General features: G+C 47.5%; 1 protein-coding gene across 8 annotated transcripts in view; it reads left to right on the forward strand.

The window, feature by feature from the left end:
- Window positions 1-21600, forward strand: part of TRAF2 (TNF receptor associated factor 2) — a 1562837-nt gene that overhangs the window by 1123465 nt on the left and 417772 nt on the right. The window lies entirely within an intron of this gene.

Raw genomic sequence — 21600 nt, forward strand, 5'->3', positions numbered from 1 at the left:
GGAGGGTTGGAAGAAAGTGGGAGGCTTGAGCATAACTCAGTCAGTAGGTAATACTCCCTTTTCACGCACAGGGGAATATTCCTGCGAGCCGGAGAAGCCAGAGTAGAGGGCCCTTCCTGTCCATCTTCAGAGTCCTGCGCTTCACCATTGAAGAAGCATCAGCACTCGAAGCCAGACCTGCGCCTCCGTGGGAATCAGGTGAGCGTTACACCCTGCCCCCCCTATTCCCTCTGTCTGTGCTTGAAGACCCCCCCATTAACTACCCCCCCACCGTCCTTCTCTTCCTTTCCTATTTTCTCCCCTGACAAGGTTACTAGACACGTCCGATCTAAGAAAGCCGTCTAAAAACAGGTTCACCCCTACTCCTCTAAAACCATCAAGGACCACATTGACACCCTCGCTCTGGCCCTGGCCGATTTTTGCAACCACCCCTTTGCCTCAGGATCCTTCCCCTCTCCTCTGAAGCACTCCCTTGTGCATCCTCTTCTCAAGAAACCGACAGCTGATACTTCCTGTCCGTCTAACTATCGCCCAATTTCCATTACCCCCTTTCTGGGCAAACTTCTTGAAAAGCTGGCGATCTCTCAGCTCGACTTTCATTCATATTCCGTTGGTTGTCTCTATGACCACCAGTCTGGCTTCAGAGCGGCCAGAAGCACGGAAACTGCTCTCTTGAACTTCTGTGAAGATCTGCTCTCCAACTTGGACTCTAACATTCCCTCTGTTTTCATCCTTCTTGATCTCTCTTCTGCCTTCGACATGGTCAACCACACCATCCTGCTCAACCGTCTCCGTGATAACCTGGGTATCACTGATCAGGCTCTGGCCTGGCTGACCTCTTTCCTCTCTGATCGACCCTCCCAGGTCCAACTGGGGTCCTTCCTATCATCTATCTTCCTCTCTACCTGTCGGGTTCCCCAGGGGTCTAACCTCTCACCCTGGCTCTTCAACCAATACCTGGCAACTGTCGCCCACTGCATTGCCATTTCCTGCTCAAATTTCCAGTGCTACGCTGATGACACTCAACTCATTTTCCGGCTGCCCTCGGCCACCTCCTCTCCCTCTCTCATCTCTGACTGCCTAACTGCCATTCAAGATTGGTGTGCCGCCAATGATCTTTGTCTGAATGCCAGCAAGACTGAGATCCTCCTCATCGGCACACCATCTCCATCCTTTTCCCTTACTCTCTGGCCGGCCTCCCTTGGCCCTCCTCCCACCCCTACCTGCGAGGCTAAGAACCTCAGGGTCATCTTTGATTTCACACTTTCCTTCTCCACTCATATCTCTGAGGTCTCTAAAAAGTCAAACTTCATACTGCACCTCCTCAGAGGTACTCTGCCTTTCCTTTCCTTCCCTCAGAAGTTCACTGTCTCCCAAGCTCTGGTTCTCTCTAAATTGGACTATTGTAACAACCTCTTTCCAAATCTACCTGCCTCTACTCTCCGACCTCTGCAACTTATCCAGAACAGGACTGCAAGACTTGTCCTTGGCCTCAAGCCCTGGATCGTATCTCTCCAGCTCTGAAGTCTATCCATTGGCTCCCAGTGGATGCAAGGATTAAATTCAAAACCCTCTGCATTGTCAACAAGGCTTTCTGGGGCCTGGGTCCAAAATACCTTCAGCTATCCCTCCACAAATACCTCCCCTCTCGAGCTCTTCGCTCCTCTAACTCCCTCCGGGTCAATCGTTTTTCAAAGAAACGAGCTGCGGTAGATCTCTATTTTCGGCTGGGGCTTCCCTCTGGAACAGCCTCCCTGCCACTCTAAAACTTGAGGAGAACCATCTCCGGTTCCGGAAGCACCTCAAGACCTTCCTCTTTGCTTCTGCCTTCGCTCCCCTTCTCCCCTGCTGATCTGCTCTCTCTTGGCACTGTGCACCTGGCCACCCTCTGTCCACTGGGCCCAGGTACCTGCTCACCTTGCCACCCTCCTGTACTGCCTCTTGGCCACCCCTTGCACTGGTGACTGTATCTGTACTCATGCAGCCCCCACCCCCATTTTCTTCTTTTTCTGAACTTATCAGACTTACTCAGTCTGCTGCCTTAAAGACAGCACTTGCCACTTGCTTGGCTGCACTACCACTGTTTATTGGCTCCATTTTCTTTTTCTTTTTTATTTATTATTTATCTGCTCTCCTCTGCTCTGCACTTTCCACTCTCCCCCTTCCATGCACTTTTCCCTCTTTTCCCTTTCCCATGCACTTGCGCGTTCTCAATGTCATTGGGCCTAGTAAGATCGTTTTGGTTGTTCTCCAATGTTCCCCTCCCTTTCCTAGTCACGCTCTGAAACACCTGTGTACGAGCGCAATACAAATAAAATATCATATCATATACCTTTGGTGACTGAGATGTTGCCTGTGGCCATGGGCAGTGGCCAGATTGTCCGGGTCATGGAATAAGGTCATTATCCGGGCAATCTGGCTATTGGCCATGTCCACGAGGGACAACACATGGGGTTAAAGTGGCCATGTCCACCTGGGACTGGCTTTGTGGTAAAGTTATTCGAAATTGGGTTAGGTTTGAAAGGGAAGAAAAATGTGCTTGTGGTAATATGGTCATACGGTTCTCTTTTCGCCTTCTGCAGGCTGCCATGGAAAGCGAAGAGGGGCCCTGTATGGAACCCCGCCTTCCCTTTCCATGGTGTCCCAGTGTAGGAAGAAAAATCCTTTTTTTAGCACCCGGGTTCCTGTTTTGGGAACCTAGGGTGCTAATGCCCTTCATCCCCCATTACAGCGGTTGGAATGGAGGGGATAATGGTCCGGAGACCTCGTTATCCACCCTCGCTTCACTTGGGCTGATACACTTGGGCTGCCGGGTTAGTACCCACAGTTCCAGTCTCTGGAACGGGGGATGAACGCCACAATATTCCCATTAGCATAACACAAAATGCAAATGGAAATGGTGGAAAATCTTATTGAGTCTACGTACTTTACTGAGAAATATAAAGTAGATGGAGTCTATAAGTTTTATTTAGTTCTATTTTTTAACTGTGGAAGGTGGTTCCTAAAGGAACATTTCTTTTGTTGTTTTTGGATGTATTTTAAAAAAAAACATTTTTTTGTTGCCCAGAGAGCTTAGAACGAAAGGTGGGGAGTGTGATGAGGGAAGAGGCACCAAACAATAATATGGAGGGGCAGGTGGACAGGGGAAAATGTTGCGCGTGTGTTATTTCTAGGGTATGGGACAGTGTTTCTCATGCTCCTTGGTTACAGAAGTGGTGGTGGCTCTTGGGGGAGGAGGGGATGGCATTAGCTGATGCCATTTTAAGATAAATAGCAGTTTTGCTAAAATTATGTACTGTGTACTAGTTTGTAAATGGATACTGAGTAGGAATAGGTGTTGGAGCTGTGCAAGGGAAATTTTGAAGTTGAAAGTTACTAGATCAGTAGAAAATGCAGTTCCGAACTGTCCGCGAGCACGGATCTTAACGTGAAGTGCGGAAGGGTTCTCGGACACATCATCATGCTGCGCTCCAGCATAAGGTCATGTGGCACTGTCCGTAAGGTCCGCAATGAAGTCTACGGATGCAAAACTAGTTGAAATAGTTGCAAAAAAGTGTATAGAAGTGTTAAAAATGATTCTAGAAGGTGGGAAATGGCAGAGTTTTAAGGTGACACTTTGTAAATTGGACATAAATATTGCTATATTGGGTAAGTATGATATTAGTAAGTTGTAGAAAAATAGCATGCACTGGTAAAAACCCATGAAATTCACTGAAAAAACTTTGTTAAAGGGACGTTATGGTTAAGCTGCACTAATGAAAACCTATGAAATTCAATGAAAAAACTTTAAGTCGGTTAAGTTATGTTGCATTAGCAAAAACCTAAGAAATACGATGGAAAAAACGTTGTTACAGGGACGTTATGGTTACTGGTAAAACCGAAAAACTCACGAAATCCAACAGTTATGGTAAGCTAAGCAACCATAACTCGTGCCACCAGTGCGCACTCCAAGGACTAACACCCATGACATCAAAGATGGCATCACAAATCTTATTCATGATATTACATGTGCATTTACTTTTCGTAGGAAGCCTCCTCAAGGGATTGTTATTGTAATGGTGGCAGAAAACTATAAAAGAATATTGGAAGAACTATCATGAGAGAATTATGTCATGGAGGAATGCATTGGCATACACACCATAGTATTACACAATTTTTCAGTGTATATGAAGGAACTCATGTGCAAACGTAGCCATTGTCTGCACCATGGCTCATGGAAGTGTAACCTTCAAAAGCTTTCCATGTTATATAATGACAATATTAATGCATTCGTTTTAGAGTGTCGGGTACTGTGAAACATGTAAAAAGTAGCTACCATTGTCTTTATAACTACATATTTACCCTACTGCAAAGAAACCATAAAGACAGCATAATGCATACAAACATGACCATATGCAAGGGACTTAAAGTAAGCTAAAAAGCAGCAGTATTACCAGAAACTGTTCATAACATAACTGATTATCTTCATGCACAGAAACCAGTGCTGTGTTTTACTCTTTCCTCTTCCCCTATATGTATCATATAATGTGAGTGAACCGTTAAGAAAGGTGTGTAAGAACAAATGAGAAGGTTGCCGTACACAAATATAGAACTTTTTCAATTGTTTGTTCATGACTGTTAGTGAAGAAACGCACCTGCCCTACGTAGGGTAGTGACCAAAACAGAGGGAGCCACACATGTGATGTCGTGAGTGATGTCATGAATGATATTTGTGATGCCATCCTTGATGTCATGGGTTTTAAACCTTGCAGTGCACACTGGTGGCACGAGTTATGGTTTCTTAGCTTACCATAACTGTCGAATTTCGTGGGTTTTTTGGTTTTACCTGTTACCATAACATCCCTGTAACACCGTTTTTACATCGAATTTCATAGGTTTTTGCTAGTGCAACTTAACCATAACGTCCCTTTAACAATGTTTTTGTTAGTGAGTATATATATTTCTGAGGCTTGTGAAATCTGCTTAGATCACATGCTGTGCATAGGCCGACATGTAGTGGAAGCTGGGGAGTATTACTGTCATACCGGCGCCATGGGCGCATACATTGGCGATCAATATGGACTAATTGTTATTCATTTATCTGTGGAAAACTCTTGGATCAACCACTATTCACTTCTTGGACCATATTTCCCATTTGCGAGACTTTGGTGCTTTTCTATTTTTCCCAACAAACTACACTTACCACAATGCACTTGGCTATAACTATCTATTCCTGGCTATTCCTATTTGTCATCATCAGAACTACAATCCCCAGAAGCCCTAGGGATCAGCTCTGCTTCCACCAGCTCAGGAACAGAGAGGGAGGAGGCAGTTTGTATGCAGGTGTGCTGATCCAGGTGCGACCAATTAGCCTGCCTCTGTGCTGGGCAGGGCGGTATAAAAGCTGCTGCCTGCAGGGGCTCAGTCTCTTCCATTAAGAGTCCTTCTAGCACCTTTTTGCTTCGAGCTACGGATCTTTGTATGCGGTTCCTCCTTACTCCTGCTTTGGATCCAGTACCCTGCCGGGCTCTCTGCATTGCAGCTGATCACGCTCTGCTGCTTTTCAGCCTCCGCCTTGGCCCTTCCGGGCTCCTGCCTTGCAGCTGATCACGCTCCACTGCTACCTTCCGCCCTTGCCTTCCAGGCTCCTGCCTTGCAGCCGATCACGCTCCGCTGCTACCTTCCGCCCTTGCCTTCCAGGTTCCTGCCTTGCAGCCGATCACGCTCCCCTGCTACCTTCCGCCCTTGCCTTCCTGGTTCCTGCCTTGTAGCCGATCACGCTCAGCTGCTACCTTCCGCCCTTGCCTTCCTGGCTCCTGCCTTGCAGCCGATCACGCTCCGCTGCTACCTTCCGCCCTTGCCTTCCAGGCTCCTGCCTTGCAGCCGATCACGCTCCGCTGCTACCTTCCGCCCTTGCCTTCCAGGCTCCAGCCTTGCAGCCGACCACGCTCAGCTGCTACCTTCCGCCCTTGCCTTCCAGGTTCCTGCCGTGCAGCCTATCACGCTCCGCTGCTACCTTCCGCCCTTGCCTTCCTGGTTCCTGCCTTGCAGCCGATCACGCTCAGCTGCTACCTTCCGCCCTTGCCTTCCTGGCTCCTGCCTTGCAGCCGATCACGCTCCGCTGCTACCTTCCGCCCTTGCCTTCCAGGCTCCTGCCTTGCAGCCGATCACGCTCCGCTGCTACCTTCCGCCCTTGCCTTCCAGGCTCCTGCCTTGCAGCGGATCACGCTCCGCTGCTACCTTCCGCCCTTGCCTTCAGGCTCCTGCCTTGCAGCCGATCACGCTCCGCTGCTACCTTCCCCCCTTGCCTTCCAGGCTCCTGCCTTGCAGCCGATCACGCTCTGCTGCCTTCAACCTACAGTCTTCGTCCGCTGGGCTTCCAGTCTAGCAGCCTTCTACAGTCCTCTGCTGCCTTCTACAGTCAGCGGCCCTGCTCTTCTGGGCTTACTCCTTGCTGCCCGGTCCTTCTGCGCTCCTTGCCGTGCAGCCTGCTTCACTCCGCAACCCTAAGCCCTTTCCCTCTGGGCTTCCTTCCTTTCAGCCCTGCTCATTTGGGCTTGCTCTTTGCTGTCCTGCTCATCTGAGCTCTCTACCTTGCACCCTACAGTCCTCTGCAGGCCCTCTGTTTCCTGACTGCTGCTCCCTTGCTTTCTTCCTTGTTTTCAACCCTCTACTGCTTTCCCTTCATTTCCTTCTGCTAGTTTGCTTATCGACTTCCTTTTTCTGGATTTGTAAGTTAGTGACTTCTCTTGTTCTGTTTGTAGACCCCTTTGTACAGAGCTTGTCTGTTGGTTTCCGTCAGGCAACCTCTGCCCCTTCCCTTGTCTCGTTTCTGCGTTACAGACACCCATAGCTGCTGTTCCAAGCCATGAGCAAACAGTGTGGGCCTCTGTTATAGCAAACTGTGCAGAAGGCTAGAGTTTTTCCTAAGGTCCGTGGAATACTCTTTTCCTATATCTGCATACACCCCAAGAGGGAATCCATTCTGTTGTACCTTATTCCCTTGCTACACTTGCCTACTCTTTGTTTCTCTTTACTTTCAGCTGTGTGTGTACTTATCTGTCCACCTTACTTCGAGGACCAAGAGGAGGACGAGGATGACCCAGAAACCTACAGGGTAGACTCCCCAGTAGGCAAAGAACCTCTGGTTACCGACTCCCCGGTCGACAACCAACCTCTCCTGAACGAGGTGTTGTCCAGAGCGGCGGAACACTTCCGCATAGTTACCCAGGGAGCACAGGAAGAGAGGGATTTTGCCGAGGAGCTAGTGGTTGAAAGGAGACCTGTTGCCCAGGCCATCCCTATTCTCAAATCTATACAGAGGCGAATAGACCCTTCCCTTCTAAATCCCAACCTCACCAGGGCAGTAAACCCCAGGATCGAAAAACTGTTCAGGGCAGCCCAGTCAGACCCGCTGTACATAAGGGGGCAACTGAAGCCGGACTCCCTGGTGGTGACAAACACCCGAAAGAGGGCAGGAACGCCCCTATCATCGTCTGATGCTCCTCCCAACAAGGAGAGCAAAAAGATCTATGGTTTGGGTAGGAAAGTAGCCTCCACTTCCGCCTACCAGGCAAGGATTGCCAACTCCACCACCCTACTGCCGAGTTACAACTGCCACCAGTGGGAAGAGGTCGCGGCACTCATTGACTCCGCCCTGGAACCTTTAAAAGGCCAGTTGGCGTCGGAGGGAAGAGCCGTGTCCGGTTGCATCCTTAAAGCAACCTTTGACGCCGCGGATAACGCCGGCAGACTGATAGCAGAAAGCACTGTTATCAAAAGACATGCTTGGTTACGGCAATCTGGGTTCAAACCCGAGACCCAAACATCGTTAATAGACAAACCGGTGGAGCCCGATCTACTGTTTGGCAAGGCGGTAGAGGACGCACTAAAAAATGCCAAGGATGAGTACGAGACTCTCAAATCCCTGGGCCAATTAACCAACAAATCCCCGAATCAAAGAGGGAATGGCAATTCTCGTCGCCCACGCGGCCAAAATTCACAGAGAGGCTCCAACTATTCCCAGGGGCAGGGTACACCATGGGACAACAACAACCAGCAGTCTACCCAGGGTGATGGCAGGGGTAACAAAAGAGGACGTGGTAAGGGTAAAAGCAGCCCCAGTAGAGGCGGCGGCACGCCTCCCCCAAAACAGTGACATTCCGTTCAGGGTCCCTTCTCACGCATCCCCAGTAGGGGGACGCATTTCCAACTTCACCCAAGCTTGGGAAGGGATCACATCAGACAGATGGGTGCTGTCCACAGTGTCCGCAGGATACTGCATAGAAATGTTAGAGCGTCCCCGAAACCACCCTCCACGACAAAGAGTACATTCATTAGACCACCAGAAGATACTCCTCAAAGAGATCGCCAATCTTCTAGCAAAGGACGCGATAGAATTTGTCCCGGGACACCAGGTAAACAAGGGTATTTATTCAATTTACTTCCTTGTGCCAAAAAAAGATTTGACAATGCGCCCAGTATTGGACTTACGGCCTGCAAACAAGTATGTCAAGCCTCAAAAATTTCGCATGACTACTCTCCAAGAGGTAATCCCCCTCCTAAAAAAAGGGGATTACATGGCAAAATTGGACATGAAAGATGCCTATTTTCATATTTCCATGTTCCCAGCGCACAGAAGATACTTGCGCTTCAAGGTGGACAGTCAGCACTACCAGTTCAAGGTACTGCCCTTCGGGATAGCCTCGGCTCCAAGGGTATTCACCAAGGTACTGGCGGTGGCGGCGGCGCAGGGAGGCAATCCCAGTGTACCCTTATCTGGACGACTGGCTCATCACGGGGGAGACCCCAGTAATTTGCAGAACAAACATTCAAAGAACAATTGACCTCCTCTTCGAATTAGGCTTCTCCATAAACGATAAAAAGTCAAGTCTGGTGCCAAGCACCTCCAAACAGTTCCTGGGAGCTGTCCTAAACACACAAGAGGGGTTGGCCTTTCCATCAGAGGAAAGAATTCGGAATATACTGCTGCAAATTCCGCAATATCAAGCCGGTCGCAAGATAACGGTATGCAAAGCAACGCGTTTGCTGGGCATGATGGCGTCATGTTTTTAACTGGTCCCCCACGCGCGCCTGCGCATGCGTCCCATGCAAGAATGGTTGGCGAAACAGTGGTCTCAGGCAAGTGGTCAGTGGGACGATCTAGTGGTCGTTTCACCAACACTTGTACAAAGCCTTCACTGGTGGACAAGAGAAAATCTGTCCAAGGGGAAACCCTTTTATGATCCCGAGATACAGGTGGTAGTCACAACGGACGCATGCCTGTCAGGGTGGGGAGCACACCATCTCCACCACACAGCTCAGGGTCTCTGGTCTCACTCAGTGGCCAAGAATCATATCAACCTGCTAGAGCTTCTGGCAGTATTCAAAGCGCTTCAAGCGTTCAAGCCCTACCTGTTGAACCTGTCAGTGCAGATCCTGACGGACAGCACTACAGCCATGTTTTACCTGAACAAGCAAGGAGGGACTCGTTCACCCAATCTGTCCAAGCTTGCCCAGAAAATTTGGATATGGGCACTCAGACGGAACATCTTCCTGTCATCTCAACATGTTCCAGGGGATCTCAATTCTCTGGCGGACGCTTTGAGCAGAGATCCCCTCCCAGAGGAACACGAATGGTGTCTACACAGAGAAATCGTAGAAGATATCTTCTCTCAGTGGGGTTTCCCCACTATAGACCTATAGCCACAAGCGAAAACAGACAGTGCCCAGGATTCGCATCCAGGTTCCCCCAACCAGACTCCCAGGGGAACGCCCTGTGCATGAACTGCTCAGGGATATTTGCGTACGCTTTTCCACCAACTCTCATCAGGAAGGTGGTTAACAAGATGAACAGAGAATCGATGACGCTCGTCCTAGTTACTCCCATGTGGGCGAGACAACCGTGGTTCCCACACTTACGCAGACTAGCGGTGTGCGAACCCATCAAACTCCCAGGCTAGTACAACCTACTGTCCCAGCACCAAGGCCAGAAAGTGCATCCTCAACCCAACTCAATGAACCTGGCAGTATGGCTCCTGAGGCCATAGAGTTTGGACATCTCAATTTACCACATAGATGTATGGACATCCTAAGAGAATCTAGGAAGCCAAACACGAGGCACTGCTACTTTGACAAATGGAAAAGATTTGTTATCTGGTGCCAGAATAAGCAAATCAACCCAGTTGATTGCACTTCTTCCACAATTGCCACATACATGCTCCACCTGCTGGACGCAGGGTTGGTTTTTAACTCACTAAAGGTACACCTGGCAGCTCTGTCAGCATACACCACCTCCCATAACAAGGTGTCGTGGTGGAAAGTACCAGTGGTTAAAGCCTTCATGGAAGGAGTAAAGAGACTTCACCCTCCAATTTCAAACCCACCACCAGGATGGGACCTTAACGTGGTGCTATCCAAACTCATGGGCCCCCCAATTCGAGCCCATGCATAAAAGCAGTCTCAAACACCTGACTTATAAGACGGCCTTCTTAGTAGCAATTACTTCTATAAGGAGGGTCAGTGAAATTCACGCTCTGTCAGTTCAGGATCCTTTCTTTACGGTTCATAAAGATAAACTGGTTTTACGTACACACCCTAGGTTCTCACCTAAGTTTATTTCTAAATTCCACGTGAACCAGTCCATCGAGCTTCCGGCTTTCTTCCAAGACCCACAAAGCTCGGCTGAGGTGAAACTACACACCCTAGATGTGCGTAGGGCAGTCCTATACTATGTAAACAAAACTAGACCGCTAAGGAAAACAGACCAAATATTTGTCTCCGTAGCTACAGGCAAAGAGGGAGATCGCGTCTCTAAAGGTGCCATCTCTAAGTGGATTGTTAACTGTATCCAGCTGTGTTACTCCCTTTCTGAAAAAAATTTGCCTTTCACGCCAAGGGCCCACTCTACAAGAGGCATTGGGGCCACTCTGGCTTTCATTGCAAATGTACCCCTCAACACCATTTGCAAAGCAGCTACTTGGAGCTCTATTCACACTTTTACTCAGCACTACTGCATTGACACCCATTCCAAGACAGATACTCAAGTGGGACAAGCGGTTCTAAGACATTTATTTGCTCATGAAACTTCTCACATCCCACCTCCTTCTTCTAACACTGCTCGCTAATCTATGCACAGCATGTGATCTAAGCAGATTCCACAAGCGAAGGGATACATTACTCACCGTAATCGTATTTCTGATGCTTGTATCGACTTAGAATCGCATGCGACCCACCCTTCCTCCCCTCTGAGAGAAGGCGCATGGATGCTTGTAGTCTTATCTATCTATCTATCTGCTTGGATTATCTGTACTCACGCTACTCCTCATGCTACCTCATGTCAGAAAAAATACAATCTGGGGGTTCTAGACGCGTGAGGGATCATGGGTACAGTGGACGTCACACTAGGGATAGTATTACTGGCACGCCATGTGTCGACGCCCATTTTCGAGTTTCGGAAAACAAACTGTAATACTCCGCAGCTTCCACTAGATGTCGGCGGTTGTAGGTCAAATGATCGAATCTAAATGGTCGACAGGACAAATGGTCGACACCAAAAGGTCGACAGGTCAAATGATCGATTTTTTTTAAAAAATGTTTCACATTTTTTTTTTGGGGGGGGCGGGGTCCCCCCAATCCTCTTTTTTTTTTTGCTTAAAACCACTTTTTCTTCCCTAAACGAAAACCTAAAAAAATATATATAACTAAAAAAAAAATTTGATCATTTGACCTGTCGACCAAATTGTGTCGACCTTTTGACTGTCGACCCTTTGTCTGTCGACCATTTGACTAGACACCGATGTCGGCCTACGCACAGCATGTGAATCTAAGCAGATACAAGCATCAGAAATACGATTACGGTGAGTAATGTATCCCATATATTACACGGCCACATTAGTGGCCATGTAGTTATGGTTAAGTTGCTGTTTCCATAGGAAGAGCACTTTTTGGGCAGCTTATAACTTCGCTCCCCCTCAACGAATCCTCACCAAACTTTGCAAAAAGAGTATATGGGCCACTCTGAATTATTTTGTAAAGTTTGTTGAGGTTTGATACGGGGGGGCAAATGTTATAGTGGGGGTCCCAAAACTTCTGTTTTTCCCATAGACTGAATGGGGGAAAACTTTGCTCACGGCTACAGGCCAAACCGCTGGACGGATTTCAACCAAATGTGCGGCAGTGGCAGGGGCTTGGTTGCGAAAGCGTGCTTTTGTAAATTTTTTGACAATTCATCCAGTAGTTCTTTAAAAACGATCAAAAAGTATGTCTCTACAAATTAGTGATATCTATGTCCGCTCCGCGGTCACACTTCCCTGTTCGCTCCGTGGAGAAGATTGCAATTGGCTATTCCGTGGCGTGCTGGCCGCAACCATGTTGCGCTTTCACCGATTGGTTGTGGCACAGCATGAAGTGCGTCTTAATATTTTGATACGTCCGCCATGTTTACTTTGTTTTCTGTTGAACATCGCCGCTAACATACCTAAACGAAGAAGACACCAATGCACTTGTTACACTTATGGAACACTGTTTCGAAGGGTGAGCGTTAATGAGACTTGGTAGTAGAAAGTGAAACATTGAAGTATTCTTGTTAGCACTGTCGTACGGTACAGTGAAGCTTGCTACTCATTGTACGAAATGAACTTACTGCGTCCATTGTACAATACATAAACAACATTACTGCGGTCAGACAAGCGGGAATCTGAGGCAGCCACCTGCTCTATTTCGTGTACACAGCAGTTCTGCGCATGTACAGGAGTAGCGGTTCTCATGAATAGCCGCTGATATGTTGTTGCAAAATGAGAATGTATTTGCATTCGCAGTGAAGGCCACTTCATTTTCTGTTTGAAATACGAGCTCAGTATGGCCGCATATTTGTCGACAGCCATAAGGGTCAGTTGTTTTTTAACCTTGAGGTGCAGGGAAAGAGCAGAAAGAATGTAGGGAGTAACAATTAGAAAAACATATCGTTTGATAAGGTTATGCTTCAAAAACATTTGCACCAACCATGAAATATTAGTTACACTACTGTCTGACTGCAGCTATATAGTGTTTTTTGGTTTCATATTTGGTGAAGTATAACATCCCGTTAACAAAGTTTTTTTTACTGAATGTACACATATATATATATATAGAGCAGGGAACGAAAACAAAGGGGCTAAACATGTGATGTGGTCAGTGATGTCATCAGTTACATTTGAGATACATCTTTCATGTTCTGGGTGTGACTGTTAGCAGTGCACAGTGGTGATGGCAAGTATGGGGCTCAGTCTGCCATAACTGGCGAATTTCAGGGGTTTTTCAGTTTTAATTTGAACCATAATGGGGAGGGTGAACTTTTTTTTTTTTGGTGAAGTGGACAGGTTTTTCGTAGGCCAACTTAACCATAACGTCCCCTCAACAAAGTTTTTTTGTAGTGAATATATATATATCTATCAGTTAAAAAAACTTTGTCAAGGGGACATTATGGTTAAGTTGCACTAATAAAAACCTATGAAATTCAATGAAAAAATTTTGTTGAAGGGACGTTATGATTACAAGTAAAACCGAAAAACCCCAGAAATTCACGAGTTATGGTAAGGTAAGCAACCATAACTCGCGCCACTACCGTGTACTGCTAAGACTAACACCCAGGACATCAAAGATGGCATCACAAATGGCATTGAGGACATCACTGTTGACTTACCATAACTTGCGAATTTCTTGGGTTTTTCGGTTTTACTTGTAACCATAACATCCCTTTAACAATGTTTTTTATTGAATTTCATAGGTTTTTATTAGTGCAACTTAACTATAACGTCCCCCTTAACAAAGTTTTTTTCAGTGAATATATATATATAGCGATTACCTGGGTGCATATTGGTCGTTTCTCAAAGACTGGGCAGTACACCCTAGAAAATACATTTTGTGGACCTCTGAGAGGTTGATACCTAGAGCAATTCGTTCCCACTCTGGCAAGTCAGAAGAAGGACACAGACTCTGACTTTCCATTTTGAGATATTTTCATTTAACATAAAGATGCAAACTCCTATCTTTCCCTAAACTATGTGTGTTCCCTACCTGAAAAACGAACTAAGGTGCTCGTCAAGTGAAAGTCCATAATCAGAGTCAGTCTGCTTCCCAAAGCCGCTTTATTCTGGCCCTACCACTATATTAATAACCAAAGGACAGGCAATGAGTTCCTTCTCCTGTGTATGGGTTTTCCTCAAGTTTAGTTCAATGTGGCACTCGTAGATATCTTTTGCCACCACACTAATCAATATATACAGTTCATCTACCAGCCTCTCTCAGTTCTCCATATGGTTCTCGGCTTGGTTTCTCTTCATTCTCTCTTGCTCTTCTGTTCTTTCATTTATTCTTGTTCTCTCATAGGATCTTTCAACACCTTTCTCTTTACTCGGACAACAGTCTTTCCTGTCTTTTGTAATTTCCTTTTCCTCTTGTTGAATTCAAACTAAAGTTTCAACACTCTTTCTCACTTCCTTGTATTACTTCTTCTAAACTGTGATGAGTCGGAATGTTCCAGTAAGGCTCCAATAATTATTGTCACTCCTTGGTATTTGTATAAATTGTTGTTGTGAGAAACCAGAAGGTGTCTCACCCGCTAGTCCCTGAGGATCTCTCTCTCAGGTGGCTGGGGCACAGCCATCACCTTTGGATCCAGACCTTGGGGGTGGACCAGAGCGGGAGGATCACCTGGGTGAGGGGTCTTCGGGTAGTGGGACACCGGATGACGAGACGTGGTATTCCCCCCCACCCCCCATAACACAAATACCCCATCCTACAAGGTAGGATACATGAGAACTTTTAACTCCCCCCCCCCCCTTTACAAACACTTTCACACAGACAGCCATCTCTGGGAGAAAACACTCACACCCGAGCGGGTTAACTGACATGTGCCACTACTATGGCCAGGCAATTACTGGCAATCACTCACACCTGATTTCCTCCCCATATGGATAAAAGGCAGAGCGCGAGAGCACACTCTGAGGCAAAGCACACAAAGGAACAGCAGTTTCGAGATGGCAGCTGAACGAGGGGAGAAAGACGGCAAACCAAGAAGGGTCCTCAAGGAGGGAAATACCCTTCACCTTTCCGGCAAGAAACAGTTACTATCGAGAACCCTGGAGATCAGAAAACGCAAGACCAGGACACCAGACTGAGGAATACTGCATTGTGTGTCAGAGATACCAGATGCCCTACCACGTACCTGACCAAGTCAAGGAGGAGCAGCAGCTGCCGTGGTATCGTCCTCGGCTCCAAGAACAAAGTAGCGCCAGAGAGATCAACACAGACAGTGAGTTGGTGAAACCGATGCAAGACCGGTCTGTGTTGAAGTCAAGGTTGCAAGCTGCAACATTGTACAACGAGCGCAGGAACAAACATTGTTAAACACCTGCGATGAAAGACACGAGTAAAGCTAAATTGCTGATGAATGTTTGAACTTTGAAAAAGAAAGATACAAATCCGTTGAGAGTGGTCCGGCACCACAAGTTTGCTCAATCGAAGGTCTCTGTGAGGTATCCAGCTAAGAAGTGGCAGATGTGAAAGTTAAAGAAGAGACTGAGAAAAGAACTGTGAATCAAAATGGTCCTGCGAAGGTTTAAGCAAAATCCATTGCTCAATCGAAAGTCTTCGATCTTTGATAGAAAGGGAAAAGCTGTGTATAATTGTGAACATTGCAATTCAAGGGGTCTGAGCTCTAACGAGGGAAATACGTGGTCCGAGCCCGAACATGGGAGACCAGTTGTAAATTTTGTGTTAAAGGGTCTGAGCCCGACAGAGGGGTGCCTGTGGTGAACAGTGAATCACCCAAGAACTTGTGAATGTGAAAATCCTTAGAAGAAGGGAACTTTGATGTTTGTTGCATCAGGCCCTCTGCAATAAGAGACTTTGAATGGTAAAGACTTTGGCACAGAAGGCCCTGATCCTTAAGTTTTTCGACTGCATCCTCGTGGCCAAAAAGCCAGTGTGTTTGCGAAGCTCGATCGTGCAGTCTTGTCCCGTGCTGAAAACTAATGTGGGGGAGGGAAGCCAACTGCTCATCTATCCTGACATACCATTTCTTGGAACAATTTTCTTTTTGCATAACATTGTTTTCCACATGATTTGTATTTAAAAGTAAGGATTGGCAATAGGTTTATTAGTATAGGCCCTTTTATTTTGACAGAGACTCCACTAGGACTCCATTATTATTATTTGATGGTTGTAGCTTGCTCCCATCTTTAACTTTAGGGTTATATAGGCGTTCAACCAACCCATTTAAAGTTCAATAGACACTCTTGAACTGTTGTGATCACTTGTGTCTGTCTTCACTGTTTGATATCATGCCTTCCTTACATTGTTGACTGGGCAGAGTATGCGTGTCCCGGTAATGCTTATAGTCTCTCTCAGTATCTTTAAATCTTCCGTTGAACTGAGGCGAGTATGTGTGTCCCAGTGATGAGTATTACTCTCTCTCGTTCCCCTCCTGGGTCTCCCATTTTCCTCCTCACCTCTGGTTTGTTGGGTGTAATGTCACTGGGGTCCTGCGAGGACTGGGGATTCTTTCTCTTCGTATTGGGATGGCTTCTCCCGCTTTGTTCTTCGTCTGCTTTGTTTCTGTGGTCTCAGCGCTGTGTATGGACCAAAGTGTCCAATGCATCTCTCCTGCGGTAACGCCACCACCCTCCTTTCCTGGATCAGGACTTGTCATGATAGCCCCTCCTTTAGCGTTCTCTTTCTCTCTACTTTCCCAGCACAGCGTGTTGGTAACTTGCTTCGGTTCTGTCTTTCTGCATGCTCAGTTCCCACTTAGGTCTGCCGCATGGATTCCCTTTTCCAAAGTGGCGCTTTGGAATTCTTTCAAGGTCCTCTTCTCCGTGACGGATGCTGCACATCCAGGACCCCATCAGCTGGACAGCACCAGCCGATTTGAACTTCGCTGTCCTCCTCTCTCGGTCAGGGTCCCACCTTCCATTACCATTGATGGTATTCTCCCACCTACTCCGCCGAGATCTTCCATTCAGGTGGCCAGGTATGGGTCATCGCTTTTGGATCCCAACCTTGGGGTTGGACAAGCGAGGGAGGATCACCTTAGTGGAGGGCCGCAGGGATTTGGAGGAGAATACCCAAGGGTGAGACATGGTACTCCCCCTTCCTAATTGACCACCAACCCACTCTCTCTGTCTTCATGGGGTATTTCCACTCTCACCCCTTCTACCCCTCCCAATTTCAATATTTACTGGAATGAGCAAGAGGCGAACGGGAGCAATGAAGATTACCCCTAGCCATAACTTGGGTATGCAAAGGGAGGCCTACCATCGAACACCTTTGAATTGTCACACTAATAGTCTGGCAAGGCCAGGCACATTTCCCTATTTGTGCACACCTGACTCCAACTGACTTTCACCTGCAATATAAAAAGGGTGGTTCTGCCAGAGTCTGAGAGCAAGCTGGGGATGTTGACTGGACCAGAGGAGCCAAGGAACAGAAGGTTGCAGGAATAGGAGTCCAGAGGGACCGGTGGAGTGCAGGACACCGAGATGCTGGCCAGGTGTGTGAAAGGGGCTGCATCGTGGCAACAGAGCCATTTCTCCAGGGAGCCGAAGCGGGACGGAAGGCAGTCTGTTGGCCTTGTTCATGCTAGTGCTGGTTCCCCTGAGATTTGTGCCGGTCCCAGGGGTTTCCGAGAGGCAGGTGGTGAGACCCTGAACTTGACGCAAGAGCCCCTTTACCTGCTCGCCAGCACAACGCTACTAATGGTGAGTTTCCTGAGCCAGAAAGTAGTGTGTGGGTGGCTGGAGCGCGGGAGCAGGAGCGTTGAGAAAGGTGAACAGCCCGGAGAGCCAAAGTGGAAAAAACAAAGAAAAGGGAAAAGGTAAAGCAAAGTAATCGAATACAAAGCGAAGAAAGCAAGTGTAAAACTGAAAAGCGGGAAGAAAAGCAAAACAGAGTTACAGAAAAGGGCGCAAGAGGTGCGGAAAAAAGAGACAGTGCAAGTGTGCTGGTGGTGCGGAAAGCGCCAAGGGGGGGGGGGGGTGCAAGGGACCTGAAGCTGAGAAAGACAATAAAGTAACAGAGGAGGAAGCCGGATAGCCAGGAAAAGGGTGCAAGTGACCCGAAAGTGAGAGAGAGGGTGCAACTGACCCAAAGTAAATGCAGAGAGTGCAAGAGGCATGCAAGTGAGAAAATGAAGGTGCAGGAGAGCACAGCGAAAAGCAAAGAGAAGTGTGCAAGAAGCACAGGAAGGTGAGAAGTAAGGAGAAGTGTGCAAGAGGCACCGAAAGGTGGAAAAAAGGTGCAAGTGTGTACAATAGAAAAAGGTGTGCAGGAAGCACAGTAAAAAGGAAAAAGCAGTGGAAGAGGCACAGAAGAAGAAGAGGTGCCAGAGAATAAGGATAGGGGTTCGAAGTCAGAGTGGATGTGCCTGGGAGGAGCAAAGAACCCAGCGTTCTTCAAAGTCTCTGATACTACTAGGGGTGTACCGGAATTCGACTTGGAGTAATTATTCGGCCGAATTCCGGCTGAAATTAGCTATTCGGCATTCGGCCGAATAATTAATTATTACTCGAAGCCGAATAGGTTCTCCTTTGCGTTACTCTGCTCTGTCCCGACCAGTTTCTAAACGAGACACTGTTTGACAACATACTCACTGGTGCCCAAGCCCCTGTGTCGCGCTTACAAGAGGCATTTGAAATTCCCAGGTACTCTTGCTGGATAAAATTCTTGACTGGTCCCGGTGGCCGCCTTAAATCAAGACAACGGGCCTCATTCCGAGTTTGGAGGTAATCATGGCGCTATTAGCGCCATGATTACCTCCAATTCCGGTACCGAGTCCGTCCTCGTTCAATGGGGACTTACCGGTCTATTCTGACCTCTGCCGGACCGGTAGGTCCCCATTGAAAAAGCCATTCCCCATTCCCATTTGAGCCCCCATAGGGCGCAATGGGAAGGGGAAAGGCGCTAATAACGGTACCGCAAATTGCGGTACTGTTATTAGCTCTAAAGTCCCTTAACGGGTCCCGTCCTTAACGCCTGGTAAAACCAGGCGTTAAGGAAGGGACCCGCTAAGGGGACTCGGAATAGGGCGCAAAGGGATTACCAGCACCGGTGTCCTTACCGGTGCCCGGTATCCCTTTGCGTCCAACTCGTAATGAGGCCCAACGTGTGCATTAGGTGGGAACTAGGCGGCCCGGCATTCACGTGGCACAGTTTGCCCTTTCTACTTTTTGAATTCCTTGCTTGTCAGTATTTATCTATGTAGATCGATTGACCAAATGCAAAACAGTGTTTTCGGGCGTTGGCGCCCTTTGACCTATCAGAACTTGTTTTCTTATCTGTTTATCAAGGCCTTGCTTAATTGGGCAGACTTTCTTTTCTCTCTCAAGCAGAGCCGTGTGCCCTGGGCTCATGGGGATATTAATGTGCAGGCTTCCACGCCGCTGTCGCCCCCTTCGCTGCCGCTACCCCCTTGCTGTAGCTAGGTCAGCTTGCGTCACACATTTGCTATTAGTACTTTTTAAACCATATTTCACAATTCCCAAATACTACCGGAGCAAAAGTACCCGGCATATCATCCAAGGTTACTTCTAGATGCCGAGGTTACTCGCAATGCAACTGGTTAATACACGCATTTATGCACCCTGGATTTTTCCATTTGAACCAGTAAAATCACCTGCAGGAGGGCGCCCACGCTTCTAGCAGCGCACCTGTTGCTTATAAAATGTGGGTGTAGCAAACCACCCTCCAGCCTGGAGCTGGCACGCAAGCCAGTTCTCTGGAGCCTTCTAGGGTCACGGGGAAATTTGGGGTTTAATGGGAGATCCCGTGGTTTTGCCGCCTTTCCCCCGCAGAGCTCCAGTGCCATAAAACGGCCACCCCACCCCTGTAAATGGGGCTCGCGCGTTCGGGCTCAGGTCACCCGTTGCAGCATTTTATCGCCTTGATAAAAACAGATGTGGGCGGGCCTTTTGGCGGCGCTGGGGTGTGTGAGTTCGAGGCCATCGCCTCCCTCGCAGCTCTCAGATCCGGGACTGTCTCCGAGCCGTGCTTTTGCAAAGCTGTTGGGCTCAGAGATTGCGTTTTGTCACGCGGGTTGTGCTTTTTCGTGGTTCACTGGCAGCAGAGGAAGCACAGTGTGAACCCCGGCTCTGTGTAACACTGTGTGAAGTTCTTGCCACCTGTTCATAGCTGGGCTGGCCCATTGTCTCCCACCATTAGCATGGGCTGAAGGAGACAAAAGAGCTCCTACAAACCCCTGCAAATGATGGAGAGCGTGCCAAGCCCCGGGTGTGAGGCAGTGTTCAACACCTCGCTGCCAGGTGACACTTGTGCTGTGTGCCCACCTCAGGATTTCTTGTCTCACTTAATGGTTTTTAAGGATTTTATTGTCTTGTACTCAATCTTTATCTGCCTTAATGGCATTGTGGTAGGGCCCAAGTCACACCAAGAAACAAACTTGCTCACGAGGGCCCAGCACAGCTGCATAGAAGCTTGTACATCAGCCTGATGCATTTTGTATTTATGTTAAACCTCGCACAGTGTCACTATCTGCACAAGCTTCAGGACAAAACCAGCCACATTTTTTGTAGACAAATGCACCCCAGTTAACCTGTGGTAAAAAACGAAAGAGGCACAATAATATGCATGTGGTAGTCTGACAAAGAAAGAAACGCCTTTCAAAGAAAATGAGTGAATGCAAGTTTAAGCAGCATTTTTGAGTTTGGAAATGTCTTTTTTATTCTATGAAAGTATAAGATGCACATTTGGAAAACAATACTCTGCCCAGCATTAGAAAGCCTGCATTAACAGTGATGGCCCCCTCCTCAGTGCTAGTAATTGGTGGACACTACATAGGTTTCAAGCAATACATAAGCGATGACTGCGTATGCTTCATGCATGGGTGGGTGGGAAAGAGCTATTCAGTTAGTATTCGGTATTCGGCCGAATACTAAATCTACTTTCGGTATTCGGCTGAATACTAAATCTACTATTAGTTACACCCCTAGATACTACCCCATGAAAGAACTGTGCAGTGAAAGGTACATCTTTCCAAGAGGAACTTTTTGTTTGTTTGTTGAACTTCGGAAAGAGAGGCCTAGACTTGGGGAAGGGAACCCTGAGAGGCCTAACAGGAACTGTATCTTTGTGTTTGAAACTGGAAGGATCAAAGCTTGGGGAAGGGAACCCCAAAAGACCCAGAGACATTGTGAACGTTATTGACTTGCTGCAAGAGCCCTAGGTGGAAGGGTCCAAGGTCAACCCTGTTGAATTTAACTACTTTGAACTGGCAGAACTACACCTATGGGTAAGACTACCCGAAACCAGCTGTGGTTTACATTTCCCTTTGAATCGATTTTTTCTTTAAGAACGTTTGGACTTACGGACATCGACATCCCTTAGAAGCATCAGTTGAGGGTACAATCCTCTCAGAGTTAGGGCCAAGTAGACATTACACCAACTCCGCAAAGTTTGATAATAAATGTTTACAGACTGTTGCTTTTGAGTCTGTCTCTCTGTTCATACCATGCCTGTCTCACAATATTCATTATTTCTTGTTGTTGATTATTTTCCATCTAGCTCAAACTACTTAAGGGCACCAATCTGTCACACAAGAAACATCATTAAAAATTCCAATACATATCC

This window comes from Ambystoma mexicanum, chromosome 8, assembly GCF_040938575.1.
Source record: "Ambystoma mexicanum isolate Mex_15411 chromosome 8, UKY_AmexF1_1, whole genome shotgun sequence".
NCBI classification, from domain to species: Eukaryota; Metazoa; Chordata; class Amphibia; order Caudata; family Ambystomatidae; genus Ambystoma; species Ambystoma mexicanum.